This window comes from Rana temporaria, chromosome 1 (assembly GCF_905171775.1).
Source record: "Rana temporaria chromosome 1, aRanTem1.1, whole genome shotgun sequence".
In the NCBI taxonomy this organism is placed as follows: domain Eukaryota; kingdom Metazoa; phylum Chordata; class Amphibia; order Anura; family Ranidae; genus Rana; species Rana temporaria.
The window spans coordinates 557512938-557532702 of record NC_053489.1 but is presented as its reverse complement, the minus strand read 5'-3'; the positions used below and the strand labels follow the sequence as shown (position 1 = coordinate 557532702).

Below are 19765 nucleotides of genomic sequence, written 5' to 3'. Positions count from 1 at the left end.
GGTGCACGTGCACGCAAACGCAACCACTGGCAATATGTACCTGGTCCGCGGGCGTGCGCACATCCCTCTGGTGGGTCCCCGTGGTGGCGCACGTGCACGCAAACGCCGACAATGTGTATATGGTCCGCTGGCGTGCGCGCGTCCCTCTGGTGGGTCTTAAAGGAACCCTGTGCCCACATTGGTTTTTCACGCAGGGGAGCCATTCTTCCCCATAAATACACACGAGCCGGTCAGGAACCGGTTAAGAGTAGTTTGTTTTGTTTTTTAATTCACACAGTTTTTGGCGTGATGGTGTGCATCTGGGATTAACCAAATCAGAAGTGCTAAAAATATAACCATCAAAGTCTTTTTGTTGCTGTTTTTTAGGCCCCTTTCACACAGGTGTACAATCGGGTTGGTAGGCGGTTTTGCAGGCAGAGTCAGCAACACCTCTACTAATGAATTCTAGAACTACAAGTAAAAAATGTATTCCTGAAATTTTCCTTCAACAACCTTTGGTGGCAAATCTCAGACGATTAAAATAACGTAAACTGCCACATCTGCATGTCTCAGCAGGGCAGCTACTAGTAGTTTCATAAGGCTGGAAAACATCATGCATTTAGATTATGGGCTTGTGCACACAATGTAAAAAATGCTGCATTCAGATAAAATAAAAAACATTGTTTTTTTACAGATCTGCATAGTATTGTATGCTATGGGCCCATGCATACAGCTGCATTTACATCAGTTTTATTTAATACGTAAAGATACAAAAAAAACGAATAAAAAATAAAATGAAAACATAAAAAAAAATTGTATCTTCGGTCAGTTATTTATTATTATTATGGGTACTTATACAGCCTACAATTTATGCATAAATTTGAACTAGGGAATGAAGGAAGAATTTTCAGATCTGTATGGAAGCATTTTACCGACCATTAAATGCATTTTTTTTATTTTACGCAGAATCCTGCTTCCAGTCTCTACCAGCAAGATCCTCCATAGATATCAGTAAATGAATTGCAGCCTTGTGCATGAGCCTTATAACTGCATCACAGTGGCAATTACTTTTCTGCACATGCACATGACCTTATGTATAGTTACTGATTTCTGCTTCCACTCCCCCCAACATTAAAGACATTAACGGAGTAGACTCTGCATGAGAAATTGATAAGCCATTTTGTTAATATGTATATACCACTATGATTAAGACCCTGGCTGGTTTAACGCATAAGCGGACAGTTTTATGTGAATGACTTAATAAAGAGAGGATTTTCTGGTTACGAGGTGGCCAATGTGCTAGTGAATGCTTGGTATCAAGAGAATGAGTCTACCACCTTTCTAGAGGAAACTACGAATATTTAGGATTTTTTTTTTTTTTTTTCACTGTCTTTTTTTTTTTTTTTTTTAACAGTTTTGTGTTCCTTCTTAACTTTAGCATACTTAGGTAACCAATGCCTGTGACCTCTTTTTTTGGAAACTGCAGCTGATGAAAACACGGGAGACTGGCAGAGTGGACAGGTCTAGCTGGGATGGATGTCATTGCTGAGTGCTGACATCTTGGTGCAGTCCCCTAAAGATCAACTCCTTGCAGAGCTTGAATGTCATTGAAGACAAAGGCTACATCAACTTTCTTACAAGATGCCATTGTCATTAGAATGTTACAGCAGGCTTCAGCTGTCAGCCATTTGTTTACTTTCTATGCTCCACAGAATTCACAGAACACAGTTCCTTACATACTGGCATATTTCATCCTATACTAGATCCAGCCATGCATATCAAACCCAACAAGGCTGGTCAGAATAGATGTTTTCCTATCATTTTATTCACTCCAAAATAAATACATTGGAGCCGATTTACTAAAGGCAAGACTGTGCACTTTGCAAAGTGCAGTCAATGCTTTTTTTCTCAAATAATAGGTGCTGGAACTCAAACACGACCCCCTAAAAACCCATCCCCCACACAAATCCTCCAAATCACATCAAATAGTGGGTGTGGTCAGATTTCACAAACAGTAGAAGGGTCTTAAAGGGGCATTAAATGCAGGGCCGATCCTAGGCAGGGTGCACAGGGTGCATTGCACCCAGGCGCCTGCAGGGGTGGGGGCACCAAACATCTAACAGACTCTCTAACAGAAGCCCTCTTCCTGTATTTTGTTTATTGTTAAGAGATCATGTAAGGATCCCAGGTTAATAAAGACTTTATGGGGGAGCATCTCTGTGGTTGAGTCGTTGCCATAGAAACATTTGTAAAGGGGAGGAGTTAGTAACATGACGACGCCCATGTGGGGGCGCCAGAAATATTTCTGCACTCAGGCGCCTGTGACCCTAGGATCGGCCCTGATTAAATGCCAGGATTGCATTAAATACAGAGTGCAGAGATTAGGGGGGTTACACACAGAGTGCAGAAATGTCACTTGTAAACACAGAAATCGGACTTCTGTGTTTACAAGTGACTGTGGTGAGCAGGCACCAAAGGGTCTGTGCCAGAGGTGGTGGAACTGAGTTCCACCAAGTTCCCCCTGAAAAAAAGCCCTGGCAGTTACACTCTGCAAGTGCAGTTTCTCCAGAGCTTAGTAAATGAGGTAAAGCTTCACTTTGCAAAGAGTACCCAATCACGTGCAAGGAAAAATTTAAAAAAAGCATTTTTGCTTGCACATGATTGGATGTTTGAAGTCAGCAGAGCTTCTGCTCATTTACTAAGCTCTGGAGCAACTGCATTTGCAGAGTGTAACTGCACGTTGCAAAGTGCACAGTCTTTTTGCCTTTAGTAAATAAACCCCATTGGTTTAAAGGAGGACTCCACTTTGAAGGCTGAAGTGGATGGGATGTGGTTAACGGGGATAGCAAATGCAACTTGATTGTCATTGTTACAAAAACCGACAGTCTGAATTCTCCTTGACCCTTTATTCACTCATAAATAAAGAAATAGGTTTAAAGTAGAACTCCACTTAGAAGGTTGAAGTGGATGGGGTGTGGTGAATGGGGGTAGTAAAAGCAACCCTATTGTCATTGTTACAAAAACAAAGACAGTCGGAATTTTCCTTGACCATTTATTTTCTGCTGGTGCACGTCACAGGTTTTCCAAGACACAGAGGCTGATTTACCAAGGACATTGAGAATCTTCACTCAAATCAAATAAAAATTTGCTACAATTATTCAGTTATTTGAAAAGTAAAGCCATGATTGGATATTTCGGCTATTTTCACACCGAGGCAGTTTTCAGATGTTTTATGCCGCGTACACACGATCGGTCAAACCGATGAGAAAGGTCTGATGGACCGTTTTTATCGGACCAAACCGATCATGTGTGGGCCCCATCGGTTATTTATCCATAGGTTAAAAAAAAGCAATCTTGTTTTAAATTTAACCGATAGAAAAAAAAAAAAACGATCGTTTGTAGGCACGTCCATCGGTTAAAAAACCACGCATGCTCAGAATCAAGTCGACGCATGCTTGAAAGCATTGAACTTCGTTTTTTTCAGCACGTCGTTGTGTTTTGAGTCACCGCGTTCTGACACAATTGGTTTTTTAACCGATGGTGTGTAGGCACGACTGACCATCAGTCAGCTTCATCGGTTAACCGATGAAAACCGTCCATCAGACCGTTTTCATCAGATGGACCGATCGCGTGTACAGGGCTTAAGCGATAAAAATAGCGCTTGTAAAGCGCCTTAAAACTGCCTCTCATGCCTCCCCAGTGTGAAAGCCCAAGTGTTTTCAGACTGGGGCGGTGTGCTGGCCGGACGGGAAAAAAAGTCCTGCAAGCCGAATTTTTGGGGCAAAGTAGAAGCACTGTATACAGCTGTCCTACACCACCCCTGCCCATTGGAATGAATGGGCAGCACTTCCGAAGCGCCTAAAAAAGCCCTTTGGAAGCACCGCAGTACGGGCACTTTTAACCCCTTCTTCGGCCACTGGGTGGGTTAAAAGCGCCCCACTAGTGGTCGAAGACTAGCAGTGTTTTAGCTCCAATGGACGCGTCAGTCCAGTGTGAAAGCAGCCGAATAGCTAGGTATCCATGATCTTTCCTATCCCATCATCTTCTGGTTACCATTCCTTGGTCTAGCTCGTGAGTGCTCAACCTGTGGCCCTCCAGCTGTTGCGGAACTACCCATGAGGCATTGCAAGGCTGACACAGTAACAAACATGACTCCCAAAAGCTGAGGCATAATGGGACTTGTAGTTCCGCAACAGTTGAGCACCCATGACCTAGACCAAGGAATGGTAACCGGATGATGACGGGATAGGGAAGATCATGGAAACCAGTCCAGTGCTTGGGAAACAGTCCAGTCCCAAGTAAAGATTCTTCTCAAAAGGTTTAGCAATAGTAAACGATCAAGCAGTGTATATACACCTTTCTTTGGCCTTTAATGCACAATGTCTATGCATCTACATAAATTGGCATATACACAATTACACATACACAGTACACATCCCATGAACAAATGACCAACAAAAGTTACTCCACGTGAACAACGTATTTTTTATTCCTATTTGCTCCACTAACAGCCTTGTACAAGCCGAGTAAATCAGTTTGTGTCAAAGAGAAAACAAAAGTTGTTTCTTAGGTCTCTCGGAGGAGTCATTCAAAGCCATGGCCTCTTTCCCTTTCTCTGATTTTCTGGCAACATTAACACACAGAGGAATGTGCTTCTACTGCATTAGCGAACGTCTCGCGGTGTTGTTTTTGGCTGATCCAAAAAAACTTAAAAAAAAAGAACAAACAAAAACTTTTCCCTTTTGAAGGCATTAGTAGCTTTTATTTGCACAGAAAAGAAAAGAAAGACTAAATAAGTCTCAAGGTCAGGAATTCAAGTAACATTTAAATACTTCTCGCCCAAATAGTTTCATCATCAGTGCTTGGACAATAAACGTCTTTTGTTTTTTTTTTAAGTACATAAAAACACTTTATTTTTATAAAATTTGCTTGAAAACTACAGGGGTTGATTTACTAAAACTGGAGAGTGTAAAATCTGGTGCAGCTGTGTATAGTAGCCAATCAGCTTCTAACTTCAGTTTGAAGCTGACTGGTTTCTATGAGTGAGTGAGTGAGAAACTTATATAGCGCAACACATGCGAACTCAAATCACCTTTCTATGCAGAGCTGTACCAGATTTTGCACTCTCCAGTTTTAATAAATAACCCCCTATAGGTCAACCAGAAGAATTACGGTAATATTTTTTTTATGAATTTTCAAAAATGTTATAGCCAACCAATTTTTTTTTTCAATAAACTTTATTGGATTTTTTTATTTTTTACAATAAAACCTGGAAGCCAATTGGTTTCTGTACAGAGTTTCACCAGATTTTGCACTCTCCAGCTTTAGTAAATCTCCCCACAATATATATATATATTTTTTATCTTTTTACAGTTGCCAGTTCTCTAAGATAATGGGCAGAGGGTAGAAGGGCAGCGACAGGGCTCAGAGTACAATACAAAGGCAGCAAGGCAAGTCGGAGGTACTGAATTTCAAAACTCTGACAAAGGGGTTGATTTACTAAAGGCAAATAGACTGTGCACTTTGCAAGTGCACATTGCACTCATTTTCCCCAGAGCTTAGTGAATGTTCTGAAGCTCTGTTTATCTCCATCATCCAAGCGAAAAAGCATTTTTTTTTTTTCCCTTGCAGCCGATTTGATATTCTTTACAAAGTGAACCATCACCAAATTCACTAAGCTCTCAGGAACGTCTACTGCACTTGCAAAGTGCACAGTCTATTTGTCTTCAGTAAATCAACGCCAACACGTTCTGTGTTTTTCCTTCTGTAAAAGCACAGCAGGAGCTGTGGACCATAAAATGAGAGTAATAATTTAGGATGCACTTGAAACTAATCTGCTATGTCAGTTTCAATTGCGTATTTTGCCATTATCTTTAATATGTTAAAAAGAAGTTCCACCCGGATTTTTTTTTTTCACCCATTCTGCTGCACTGCATAGTTTAATTTGTGTAAATAAATAAAATCGCTGTTCAATTCCTGTTTTTTTAATTCACTCACGTTTGTGTTCTGCATTGCTGAGCGCTTCCATTTTCACTGTGGGCATGTGAAGCCCACTAGGAGTCTGTTCCGGCATAAGGTGCTGCTGGTTACCCAGCATGCACCTCCCGATCTTGTGCATGCACAGTCTACACAGGGCGTAGCACGGGAAGATTATCTTGTTGCCATAACAACAGGCAGCGACAGAGGAGGCGCCCACCCCGTTGTTATGGCAATGCAATCCTGCGGTGATGCCCACTGGCTCCCGGGAACGATGACAAACATCTCCCATGAGCCAAGGCGTCCCAGGATATGACGTATAGCGCCACGGCCAAGAAGAGGGAGATTTCAAGGCTCCCGCTAGCTACAAGGTACACACAGTAAGTAAAAAAATAAAAAATCATGTCAAATGTTGTTATACTTGCAGCAAGGGACTCATTCAGATCAAGAATAATATATGGGTGGAACTCCGCTTTAATTGCAACATACAATAATGTGCAATAATGCATAGCAACCAATCAAGTTTTGCCTTTTTACGCACTCGTTTTCCTTAAAAAATAGCTAATTGGTAGCTCTGAATTGTATTTTGCACGTTGCTCTTTCTAATCATATTTATATAGATAACTTCTCTACACATATTAGTACTTTATTATCAGTACGCATGTGAAAATGCTACATTTATACATCTCAGGTAGTCAGGTTTTTATTTCTATTTCAATCTTTTGAAGAGGGAAGCTAACATTCCATTCCCAGCAAAAAATAATCTAGAAAACGTCTCAACAAAGTCTGAATACTGGTTTGTGTAATTCAGCCATGACCAGGATTAATCAGAAGCCAAACACATTTTAATTGGCGAATCATCATGTGGTTTCTCGTGATGAATTATAGTTGCGAAGCACATTAGACATGAAATTGCAGTTTGAATTCCAGAGCCTATCAAAACATACAGAAAAAAAAAAAAAAGGCAACGTTCTGAAAATAGAAAAAAAAAGAAAAGAGAAACTCACACAATGAAATCATTGCCGATGTCTATTTAATTGCCATTAGTCACATGTGACATTTTTGCAAGCATGTTAAAAGCCCGCCACATGTGCCTCAGCCAAAGCTGGTGGAATTAGCTGAAAATGATTAAAGAATCTATCAACAAAAATAACCACATGTTAGAGCCACTACAACTCATTTCACTGTTCGGGAGTTGGAGGAAAAACTGCTGCTCTACAAATCCTACACATCTGGTGACCAAAAGAAAAAAAAAAAAGTAACAAAAAGTAAAAAGTAAAAAAAAAAAGTAAAAAAAGTGAACCTAGCATATAAATATACTGCATTCCAGGAACTAAAATATTTGTATTGTTAAAAAAATAAATAAAAATCAAACATGATACAAAAAAAACAAATAAACAGTTTCTATGTATAAATATTATAAAAATAAAAAATAAAATATACAACAAAAAAGGAAAGCACTAATTTATAAATATCCCCAGCAGAGGGAGCTATTATGGGCAACATTGTTAAAATTGACATGAATTTTATGATGAATGAAATCTTTTTTACCGACAAAAAAAAAAGAAATTCTCTTTCCAAGACTCTCAGCACAAACTGTTTTGTATCTCCTATTCAAATGCACTTTAGCAATAGCTCAGTGCAAGTGCATTCACTGGGTCACTTCAAGTTACCGGCCGTGGTGACAGGTGCTTAGCAACGCTTTTCTAGTGGACCTTCTCCGGGAACAAATACCTGGAACGTGGGATTTTAATCCATCTTGCAGTATTAATTATCACAAGGATCTAAGCATTCAGGCAGCCCCCTGCTCTCCACTGCTCCAGTCTGCCTGAATGGAGTCTATTCAAAGTCAAAAATGGAAAGTTTGAAGTCACAAAAAACTTGTTTTCATATGAAACTGCGGCGGAAGAAGCAATTGGCAGAATTGTGAACCGGCTAGGTCTAAAAAAAAAAAATTGTTTTTTAAATAAAAAATAAAATAAAAATGTACCTGACATTAAATCAGGAAAGAATTTTGTCTGCACAGCTCAGATTTTTTATGTGTGTCACCGGGGTCATAAGATACTGAAGTCATGTGCAAAATGTAAGAGGGAAATATCCTCTGCAACACAAGCTAGCGGCGAGCGCACAATAGAGGAAGGTTTGGGAAAATGTTTCTCTCTTCTTATGCAGAACCATAATATGACTTTAGATATTAACTGTGATGTCTGCAAGGCAGATCTATACTGGGAAGATCAAAGAAGAACCATTCACTACTGGGACCAGCAATGTGGTCTACTCTTGGTATATTTAAATTGATCTTAATTTATACAGAGCCCTAGACCAAATCATCTGTACTCTAGAACAGATATTGAAGATAAAAAGTGATACAATTATTTCTTGCTGAAACAAGAAAGCCATTTTTTTTTGTATGTGTATAGGATGTAAGAATGCTGTACATTTTATTGTCACATAAATAAAAATTCTGCATCCAATAATGCTTTATGTTGGTAGGTAAATAATGCAGTCTTTAAACTTCCATGACCCAAAAAAGCAGCTCCATTTCATAAAAAATTACTACAAAGATAACATAATAAATGTGTTGGGGCTGACCGCCGACAGTTGCAGGTACAGATGCCAGTTCAAAAAGTTGTGGAAGGAAACCTAAATGAAGATTTCAGTCTGATGGAGGTTGAGGTGGCAACCAAAAGGTATGAGTGGAGGCCTAGCATGGTGGTGCTTTGAACTAACTCGAAACAAAAGTTATTTTGGGTGACCTGGGCATCAAATCTGTGTATATAGAATAACTTGGGCATCAAATATGTGTATATGGATTAACCTGGACACCAAATCTGTGTATATAGAATAACTTGGGCATCAAATATGTGTACTTGGATTAACCTGGACACCAAATCTGTGTATATAGAATAACTTGGGCATCAAATATGTGTACATGGATTAATAGACACCAAATCTGTGTATATAGAATAACTTGGGCATCAAATATGTGTATATGGATTAACCTGGACACCAAATCTGTGTATATAGAATAACTTGGGCATCAAATATGTGTATATGGATTAACCTAGACACCAAATCTGTGTATATAGAATAACTTGGGCATCAAATATGTGTATATGGATTAACCTGGACACCAAATCTGTGTATATAGAATAACTTGGGCATCAAATATATGTACATGGATTAACCTAGACAGCAAATCTGTGTATATAGAATAACTTGGGCATCAAATATGTGTACATGGATTAATAGACACCAAATCTGTGTATATAGAATAACTTGGGCATCAAATATGTGTGAATGAATTAACCTGGACACCAAATCTGTGTATATTGAATAACCCGGACATCAAATTTGTGTATATAGATTAACCTGGACGTCAAATCTCCGTATATGGATTTCTTGTTCAAGAATTTTATTAATTTATCAAAGTAGAATAACAAGAGAGGGAAGTAACACATTTCGAAGCAAAGTGATATGCAAATACCCAGTGAAATCATATTGGACCCAGAGACATTATTATTATTAATTGGTACGCAATTACAAATCCTCTGTATATGGATTTAGCATGGATACCAAATCGGTGTATATAAAATAACATTGACAGCAAATCTGTGTACAGAATTGTGGAGTAACCCATGTATAAAAAAAATATGTATATAGAATAAACTGGACATCAAAACTGTGTATATGGAATAACTTGGGCATCACATATGTGTACATAGAATCACCTGGACATAAAATATGTTTATAAGAAATAACCTAGACATCAAATATGTGTATATGGAATAACCTGGACAGCAAATAGGTGTATATAGAATGACCTGTACATCAAATATGTGTATATAAAGTGATTTTCACGTCAAATACGTGTATATAAAGTGACCCGAACATCAAATATGTGTATATAAAGTGACCTGGACATCAAATATGTGTATATAAAGTGACCTGGACATCAAATATGTGTATATAAAGTGAACTGGACATCAAATATGTGTATATAAAGTGACCTGGACATCAAAAATGATTATAAGGAATAATCTGGACATCAAATAGGTGTATACTGTATGGAATATCTTGGATATCAAATATGTGCATATGGAATAAACTGGACATCAAATAGATGTATATGGAATAAACTGGACATCAAATAGATGTATATGGAACAAACTGGACATCAAATATGTGTATATGGCATAAACTGGACATCAAAAATGATTATAAGGAATAATCTGGACATTAAATAGGTGTATACTGTATGGAATATCTTGGACATCAAATATGTGTATATTGAATAAACTGGACATCAAATAGATGTATATGGAACAAGCTGGACATCAAATATGTGTATATGGAATAAACTGGACATCAAAAATGATTATAAGGAATAATCTGGACATCAAATAGGTGTATACTGTATGGAATATCTTGGACATCAAATATGTGTATATTGAATAAACTGGACATCAAATCTGTGTATATGGAATATGTTGGGCATCAAATCTGTGTATATGGAATAAGTTGGGCATCAAATCTGTGTATATGGAATACGTGGGGCATCAAATCTGTGTATATGGAATACGTCGGGCATCAAATCTGTGTATATGGAATAAACTGGACATCAAATCTGTGTATATGGAATACGTTGGGCATCAAATATGTGTATATGGAATACGTTGGGCATCAAATCTGTGTATATGGAATACGTTGGGCACCAAATCTGTTTATATGGCATAACCTAGACATCAAATCTGTGTATATGGGGATGGTATGGAGGAGTAAACATGAATAAAGTGCTATAAAAAAATAAACAAAGATCTACTAGTAAAAGGACAGTCTTCAGAAAAAAATAAAATAAAAACGAAAATCTAGCTGGCCAGACAAAATGAAAATGCAACCAGTGTTGTATAAGGGCCTGGCAGAGCCTAGTCATGCTCTAACAAACCACCGTCAAGCTATGTCAGTCTTTTGCTATGCAGCACCTGGATGGTGATATATGCCAATAACAATGATAATTATTTCAGTTCAGTTCCACCCAAATCAAGTTTTTATAGATTAGGTATTTGATTTTGCAAGAAGCTCAAATCTTCTGCGTGATCCAACAAGTTGTGGCTGCACTGTAAACAGGCCTTAGTAAAAGCAAATAAGTTAACCTAAGCAACAAAAAAAGTTTCCTGGTCCCTTTACTGCAGGAGCGAGACTACAAGACATTGGCAGGCAAAGGCTCCATCGGATCCCCCTAGCCAGGAGTAGATTATGGATTCTTTGCTCTTACATGAGTCACTCACATGTAATGTAGAGGAAAATAAATCACTGTATACATCAGGTCACACTTCATCAGTCACCCCTTGTGTAGAATATCAGATGTTTGCAGGGATTTTAATCATAGGCTCTTTTCTTCTGTTTAGTACTCAATCCCCAGAAGGGAAGCTAGTCTACAAACGCACAACCCTTCCAAGACTTAGACAAACCCAAGCAAGTCAGTCCAGCTAAATCATTCTGCAGATCTGCACCATCTCCCCAAGCCATTCATCAACTCCAGCCTAAGGAAGAAGAGCAGACCACAAACTTTCAGACTCCTAGGAATTATAGTAGGGGAGGGGGGGCACGCTAGTTACCCCAAACTCAGACTCCTAGGAATTATAGTAGGGGAGGGGGGGCACGCTAGTTACCCCAAACTCAGACTCCTAGGAATTATAGTAGGGGAGGGGAGAGGGGGGGCACGCTAGTTACCCCAACAAATTCAAGCGGCGCCCATTCTTCATTTCTACAAGCTGCCATGCACTTTATATAGAGATCAGACAGTACAGGTGGGTAACTCTTCCACCGCCAGGGAGAGAACTATCCACAGACCGCCAAGCAGAGGCTTCGGTGAATATACAAGCACACAGTTTCATGCATTATTAAAGAGGAACAACATTAGAACCTGCCAGTAAAATATAAAACCGGGTTCTTCCTATTAACACACAGCAGCCATCGCATAAAAGGTTTCTACCTAGGGGTAAGTGCTTTCTCGGCTCGCTTTGCAGATGGCCGGGCATGACCGGTCGACCAGGAAACGTGAGTCCAGGAATGGCAAATAAATAAATAAACTTTTCCAAAAAAAAATAAAAAAATAGAACACCGCTGCTTTTTTTTTTTTTTTTATTCTCTCTGGCCTCTCGTCCTTCACCGGATCCCTATTGTTCACAACATACACATGGAGAGAATCAGTTAAGTCTTTGTCTGCAGGATTTCATAGCAGTGCATTCAAAGTGGAATTTAAAATGCCTGCATAGTTCTCCCCCCCCTTCTCTAAAAGCCATGTCCAAGGGAGGGGGGGGGGGGGTGCAGAGTTAATAAAGAGCAGATGAAAAGCAAACACAAATACCATCACTCTGAATTAAATTCAATATTCTGTGAAGTTTCGAACCTGGTGTGCATAGTTTAACTAAATAAGAGAAACTGGTGGGACAGGGAGGGAAAAAAATAAATCAGACAAGCAACGTGTGACAAGTATATCTGGGCAGATCTATAGACATCCATATCTTCAGATCTATAGACATCCATATCTCCATAGATCTATCTCCATAAATATATAGACATCCATATATCCAGATCTATCTCCATAGATATATAGATATCCATATATCCAGATCTATCCCCATAGATATATAGATATCCATATATCCAGATCTATCTCCATAGATATATAGATATCCATATCTCCAGCTCTATCTCCACAGATCTATCTCCATAGATATATAGACATCCATATCTCCAGCTCTATCTCCACAGATCTATCTCCATATCTCCATAGATCTATAGACATCCATATCTCCAGCTCTATCTCTACAGATCTATATCCATATCTCCAGCTCCATCTCCATAGATCTATATACATCCATATCTCCAGCTCTATCTCCATAGATCTATATCCACATCTCCAGCTCTATCTCCATAGATCTATAGACATCAACATCTCCAGCTCCATAGATCTATAGACATCCATATCACCATAGATCTATAGACATCCACATCTCCAGCTCTATCTCCATAGATCTATAGACATCCATAGCTCCAGCTCCATCTCCATAGATCTATAGACATCTATATCTCCATAGATCTATAGACACCCACATCTCCAGCTCCATCTCCATAGATCTATAGACATCCATATCTCCATAGATCTATAGACATCCATAGCTCCAGCTCCATCTCCATGACATCCACAGCTCTATCTCCATAGATCTATAGGCATCCACACCATAGGACATCTAGGACCCAACACAGGCATCCCATACCTTCTTGGCCAGAGAGTGGCTTTGTGAAGCCCAGCAGACAACACCATGTTGATTTAAAGTCTAGCTGTATTTTGATACAATTTATCAGGCTCAGTGAAGGATTGTCAAACACACAACTCCTCTGGCCGGCTTCAGGAACAATTTGAAAGTTTTTCAGAACAAAAGGTTTATTTTAAGAATGAAAATCTTGGCTGGCTCCACTGCAGACTAGAGGGGAATCTGCTTTCAATTACAGAAAGTATTTCCACTCCATTGAGATGAGAGGAGGGGGGGGTCAGACCTTTGAAGAGCAGGCACAATCTCAGGGCAATGCATCTGATTAGGAAGCCTAAATGACAAGGTGCCACCATGCCAATCACAAACACTGGTAGGATGAGGGGGCATATCTAAGGAGGACATGGGACTGCAGCACACCATCACACTCACCTAGAGGTACTAAGATAGAAGAGGGATCCTGCAACAAAGGGATGGAGGCTGTGCAAGGATGGCATTAGGTGCTCAATCAATACTCATCCATCACATAAAACACATGCATTGCAAACATAAAGCAGCAACATAGAAATAAAAGTAAAACAAATACTTTTTGCAATTACCTTCTGGTTGAGTTTTGTCTTGTAGGTGTCCTCTAAGGGTTAAAAAGCCAGCTGATTTGAGATGCTAATGGTGCTGGTGTGGAGAGATTCTAGCACAGGGAGCCTCCTCCCATTCCAGCAGTGGAGGATGGATGGAGAGACGGTGCCTCTGTGTACAGTGTGTGTGGGAGAGATGGTGCCCCTGTGTATGGGAGAGATGGTGCCTCTGTGTATGGGAGAGATGGTGCCTCTGTGTATGGGAGGGACGGTGGCCGGGCTCCTTGTCGTGCCTGTGCTGGGATCGGCTCCTTGCCTATGGCTGCTCGGTGGATGTGAGGGAGTGAGTGGCAGAGCTGAGCCCGTGCAGCACGTTGGAGAAGTCTATAATGTATCACGTTACACAGCCTGGCTCTCTCTTCTAGCAGCGAGAAGCAATCACACATGATAGGCTGAGACTCCTCTGTTTACACCCAGGGAGGAGGGGGCAGAGCCTGCCTCCTTTAACTCTTCTCTCCCTAGGATGGCACATCGGCCACCTGTCACCAGTGCCAGTCTGATGGTGGGTGGGGATAGGTGCTGGGGGGCCCCTCTTCTCTGGGCACTTTTGGCTGCTTGTGTCACTGAAAGCTGTCAGTGGATTGGATGGGGGGAGCTGGGTGTACATTGTGCCTGGAGGGTATCCTGCCTCTACCCAGCTAAATATGCCTCTCATTATCACACATGGCATCGGGCACACCAAACTTTCTGCACTGTACCAGGAGGAGAACAATCCGGATCGCTCTCTTTTTTTCCATATCTTGCAGGGTGGATGACAGAGCTCTCTAATAATAGGATGTGTCTGTCTGATCGACCAGCGGTGCCCGATGTACCATCGGGCACTGGGGCGTAAAGGGATTATTTGCATGGCACCTTCAATGCCTATAGGGAACCCGTACTGGGTGTCGGAAATGAGCGTAGCCCCCAAATGTCTCCAGTTTTGAAGGACTGTCCTGTTTTTAGAATCAAATCCCTCTGTCCCTCTTTTCAATTGTCCCATACCCCCCACCTGTCCTCTTTAAGAACTAATCCCACACATTCCACTGCCCCTCTTTTCTTCTCAGTTACCCCATACCACCCAACAGTCCCTCTTTTACAACCAGATTCAACAGCCCCTCATTTGGAAGGACTTTCCCACTTTTAGAACCAAATTGCTCTGTTCCTCATCTCGCTTCTTCTTTACTTTCCAATTATCCCTCGTTTGGAGGGAAAGTCCCTCTTTTTTAACCAAATCCCTCTTTTCAGTTGTCCCTTGCCTCCCAGGCTGCCCTCTTTTAGAACTTAATACACTTCTAGCATTAAATTCAGTGGTCCCTCTTTTCTTCTCAGTTATCCCATACCACCCAACAGTCCCTCTTTTACAACCAAATTCAACAGCCCCTCGTTTGGAAGGACTGTCCTTTTAGAATCAAATTCCTCTGTCCCTCTTCTCAGTTGTCCCACTTTTTGAACCAAATTGCTCTGTTCTTCATCTTGCTTCTCCTATACTTTCCAATTATCCCTCATTTGGAGGGAATGCCCCTCTTTTTTAACCAATCCCTCTGTCCCTATTTTCAGTTGTCCCTTTCCTCCCAGCTGCCATCTTTTAGGAATGAGTACACTTCTAGCATTAAATTCAGTGGTCCCTCTTTTCTTCTCAGTTATCCCATACCACTCAACAGTCCCTCTTTTACAACCAAATTCAGCAGCCACTAATTTGGAAGGACTGTTCTTCTTTTAGAATCAAATCCCTCTGTCCCTCTTTTTAATTGTCCCATACCTCACAGCTGCCCACTTTTAGGACCAAATTCCACGGCCCCTCTTTTCTTCTCAGTTATCCCATACCACCCAACAGTCCCTCTTTTACAACCACATTCAACAGCCCCTCGTTTGGAAGGACTGTCCCACTTTTAGAACCAAATTGCTCTGTTCCTCATCTCGCTTCTTCTTTACTTTCCAATTATCCCTCGTTTGGAGGGAAAGTCCCTCTTTTTTAACCAAATCCCTCTTTTCAGTTGTCAATTGCCTCCCAGGCTGCCCTCTTTTAGAACTTAATACACTTCTAGCATTAAATTCAGTGGTCCCTCTTTTCTTCTCAGTTATCCCATACCACCCAACAGTCCCTCTTTTACAACCACATTCAACAGCCCCTCGTTTGGAAGGACTGTCCTTTTAGAATCAAATTCCTCTGTCCCTCTTCTCAGTTGTCCCATACCTCACAGCTGCCCACTTAGGACCAAATTCCACAGCCCCTCTTTTCTTCTGAGTTATCCCATACCACCCAACAGTCCCTCTTTTACAACCACATTCAACAGCCCCTCGTTTGGAAGGACTGTCCCACTTTTTGAACCAAATTGCTCTGTTCTTCATCTTGCTTCTCCTATACTTTCCAATTATCCCTCATTTGGAGGGAATGCCCCTCTTTTTTAACCAATCCCTCCGTCCCTATTTTCAGTTGTCCCTTTCCTCCCAGCTGTCATCTTTTAGGAATGAGTACACTTCTAGCATTAAATTCAGTGGTCCCGCTTTTCTTCTCAGTTATCCAATACCACCCAACAGTCCCTCTTTTACAACCAAATTCATCAGCCCCTCATTTGGGACTGTCCCTCTTGTAGAGTCAAATCCCTGTTCTCAGTTGTCCCACACCTCACAGCTGTCCTCTTTTAGGACCAAATTACGTGGCCCCTCTGTTCTTCTCAGTTATCATATACCTTCCAATAGCCCCTCTTTTACAACCAAATTCAACAGCCCCTCATTTGGAAGGACTGTCCCTCTTTCGGAATCATTACCTCAGGCGCTCTTCTCAGTTGTCCCATACCTCCCAGCTGCCCACTATTAGAACAAATTTCCATGGCCCCAATTTCCTTCTCAGTTATCCCATACCTTCCAATGGTCTCTATGTTGGGACTAAAATGGGGACCAGAAATCAAATTTAACAGCCCCTCATTTGAGAGGGCTGTCCCTCTTTTAGAACCAAATCCCTCTGCTTCTCATTTTGCTTACCCGATACTTTCCAATTGTCCCTTGTTTAGAGGGAATGTCCCTCTTTTAGAACCCAATCCCTCTGTCCCTCTTCTCAGTTGCCCCATACCTCCCAGTTGCCCTCTTTTAGAACAAAACCCTCTTCTTTAAACCAAATTCCGTGGCCCTTCTTTTTTTCTCAGTTATCCCATACCACCCAATGGTCCCTCTTTTACAACCAATTTCAACAGTCCCTCGTTTGGAAGGACTACCCCTCTTTTAGAACCAAATTCCTCTGTTCCTAATCTCGCTTGTCCAATATTTTCCAATTCAGAAGGAATGTCCCTCTTTTACAACCAAACCCAACTGCCCTTCTTCTCAGTTGTCCCCCACCTCCCAACTGCCCACTTTTTAAAACAATTTCTGTGGCCCCTCTGTTCTCAGTTAACCTTCCAATGGTCCTTTTTACAGCCAAATTCAACAGCCCCTCATTTGAAAGGACTGTCCCTCTTTTAGAACCAAATCCCTCTGTTCCTCATCTCGCTTACCCTATACTTTCCAATTGTCTATTGTTTGGAGGCAATTTCCCTTTGTCCTTATTCTCAGTTGTTCCATATCTCCCAGCTGCCCTCTTTTAGAACGAACCCCACTTTGAGAACCACATTCTGGGGCCCCTCTTTTCTTCTCAGTTATTCCATACAACCCAACAGTCCCTACTTTTACAAGCAAATTCAATAGCCCCTCATTGGAAGGACTGTCCCTCTTTTAGAACCAAATTCCTCTGTTCCTCATCTCTCTTCTTCTATATTTTCCAATCGCCCCTCGTCTCTCTTTTAGAAACAAATCCCTCTTTCCTTCTCAGTCACCTCATAACTTCCAACTTCCAGGGAAACTCTTTTGGAAATATATTCCACAGCACCTCTTTCTTTCTCAGTTGTCCCATACCTCTAACTATTCCACATTTATAACCCAATTCTTCTGTCTAGCTTTCCTTCTCAGCTGCCCTATACTTTCCAGCTGTCCCACATTGGGAAGTACTGTCCCTATTTTAGAATCAAATCCCTCTGCCCCTCTTCTCAGTTGTCCCATACCTCTAACTATTCCACATTTATAACCCAATTCTTCTGTCTAGCTTTCCTTCTCAGCTGCCCTATACTTTCCAGCTGTCCCACATTGGGAAGGACTGTCCCTATTTTAGAATCCAATCCCTCTGCCCCTCTTCTCAGTTGTCCCATACCTCTAACTATTCCACATTTATAACCCAATCTTTCTGTCTAGCTTTACTTCTCAGCTGCCCTATACTTTCCAGCTGTCCCACATTGGGAAGGACTGTCCCTATTTTAGAATCCAATCCCTCTGCCCCTCTTCTCAGTTGTCTCATACCTCTCAGCTGTCCTCTTTTAGAACTAAACCCCACAATTCAGCTGTCCGTCTTTTACAACCAAATTCTACTGTCCCTCTTTCTTTCTAAGTTGTCCCATACCTCCCAACTGTTCCTCTTTCAGGACTATAACTCATATCCCCTCTTTTCTTCTCAGTTGTCCCATACTTCTCAATTGTCCCTAATAATGAAGGACTGTCCCTGATCCCAAATCCCTTTGTCCTTTTTTCTTTCTCATTTGCCCCATACTTTCCAATATTTACAACCAAATTCCGCAGCTCCTCTTTCCTTCTCAGATATCTTAGGCCCCGTACACACGACCGAGGAACTCGACGTGCCAAACACATCGAGTTCCTCGTCGAGTTCAGTGTGGAAGCCGCCGAGGAACTCGGCGGGCCGACTTTTCCCATTGACTAACGAGAAAATAGAGAACATGTTCTCTTTTCGGCCCGACGAATTCCTCGTCGGCTTCCTCGCTGAAAAGTGTACACACGACCGTGTTTCTCAGCAGAATTCAGCCAGAAACTCGATCGGAGCTGGATTCTGGCGAGAAACACGGTCGTGTGTACACTTTTCAGCGAGGAAGCCGACGAGGAATTCGTCGGGCCGAAAAGAGAACATGTTCTCTATTTTCTCGTTAGTCAATGGGAAAAGTCGGCCCGCCGAGTTCCTCGGCGGCTTCCACACTGAACTCGACGAGGAACTCGATGTGTTTGGCACGTCGAGTTCCTCGGTCGTGTGTATGGGGCCTTATACCTCCCAACAGTCCCTGATTTGAAAAGATTTTTCTTCTTCAAGAACCAAATACCTCTGTCCCTCTTCTCCATTGTCCCATACCTCCCAACTGTCCCTTACTTGGAAGGACTGTCCCCCTTTAAGAACCAAACCCCACAGTCCCTCTTTCCTTTTAGTTATCCCATACCTCCAAATTGGTATGGGATTGTGTAAAGCACATGCCCGGACGTATGCCCCACTGCACACCGTCTGCATTCAGGGCATACGTCTGTGCATGTGAAGGTGCTTTTTGCAATCCCTGGCACAACAACAGCTGTGGGTACTTGAAAAGTTTTTACAAAGGCTCTGGACGCCGTACAGTCCCTTTATGGCCATGTGTATGAGCACTAATACTAACTTAAATAAAGCCCTGATCTACCTACTTCACCTGTATTATCAGACGTTTCTTCTGGAGATCCTCCACAAAGATACAATGGGCTAGATTCAGAGACAGTTACGCCGGCGTATCAGTAGATACGCCGTCGTAACTCTGAATCGACGCCGTCGTAAATTTAAGCGTATTCTGGAAACCAGATACGCTTAAATTAGGCTAAGATACGAGCGGCGTAAGTCTCCTACGCCATCGTATCTTAGGGTGCATATTTACGCTGGCCGCTAGGTGGCGCTTCCGTCTATTTCAGCGTAGACTATGCAAATGAGCTGGATACGCCAATTCAGAAACGTATGTGCTCCCGGCGGATTTTTTTTACGTCGTTTGCGTAAGGCTTTTTCCGGCGTAACGTTACCCCTGCCTCTATGAGGCGTACGCAATGTTAGGTATGGATGTCGGGACAGCGTCGAATTTTCCGTTGTTTACGTCGTTT

At 41.5% G+C, this 19765-nt stretch overlaps 1 protein-coding gene across 3 annotated transcripts in view; it reads right to left on the bottom strand.

The window, feature by feature from the left end:
* TENM3 (teneurin transmembrane protein 3) overlaps positions 1-19765 on the bottom strand; it is a 1530681-nt gene that overhangs the window by 623993 nt on the left and 886923 nt on the right. Inside the window, exon 1 of one of the 3 annotated variants that reach the window (XM_040333831.1) lies at positions 13832-14206. The exons of the other annotated variants lie outside the window; for them this stretch is intronic. The gene's annotated coding sequence lies outside the window, so the exon portion shown is untranslated. Of the gene's footprint in view, positions 1-13831; positions 14207-19765 lie in introns of those variants that run through there. 3 annotated transcript variants of the gene reach the window in all.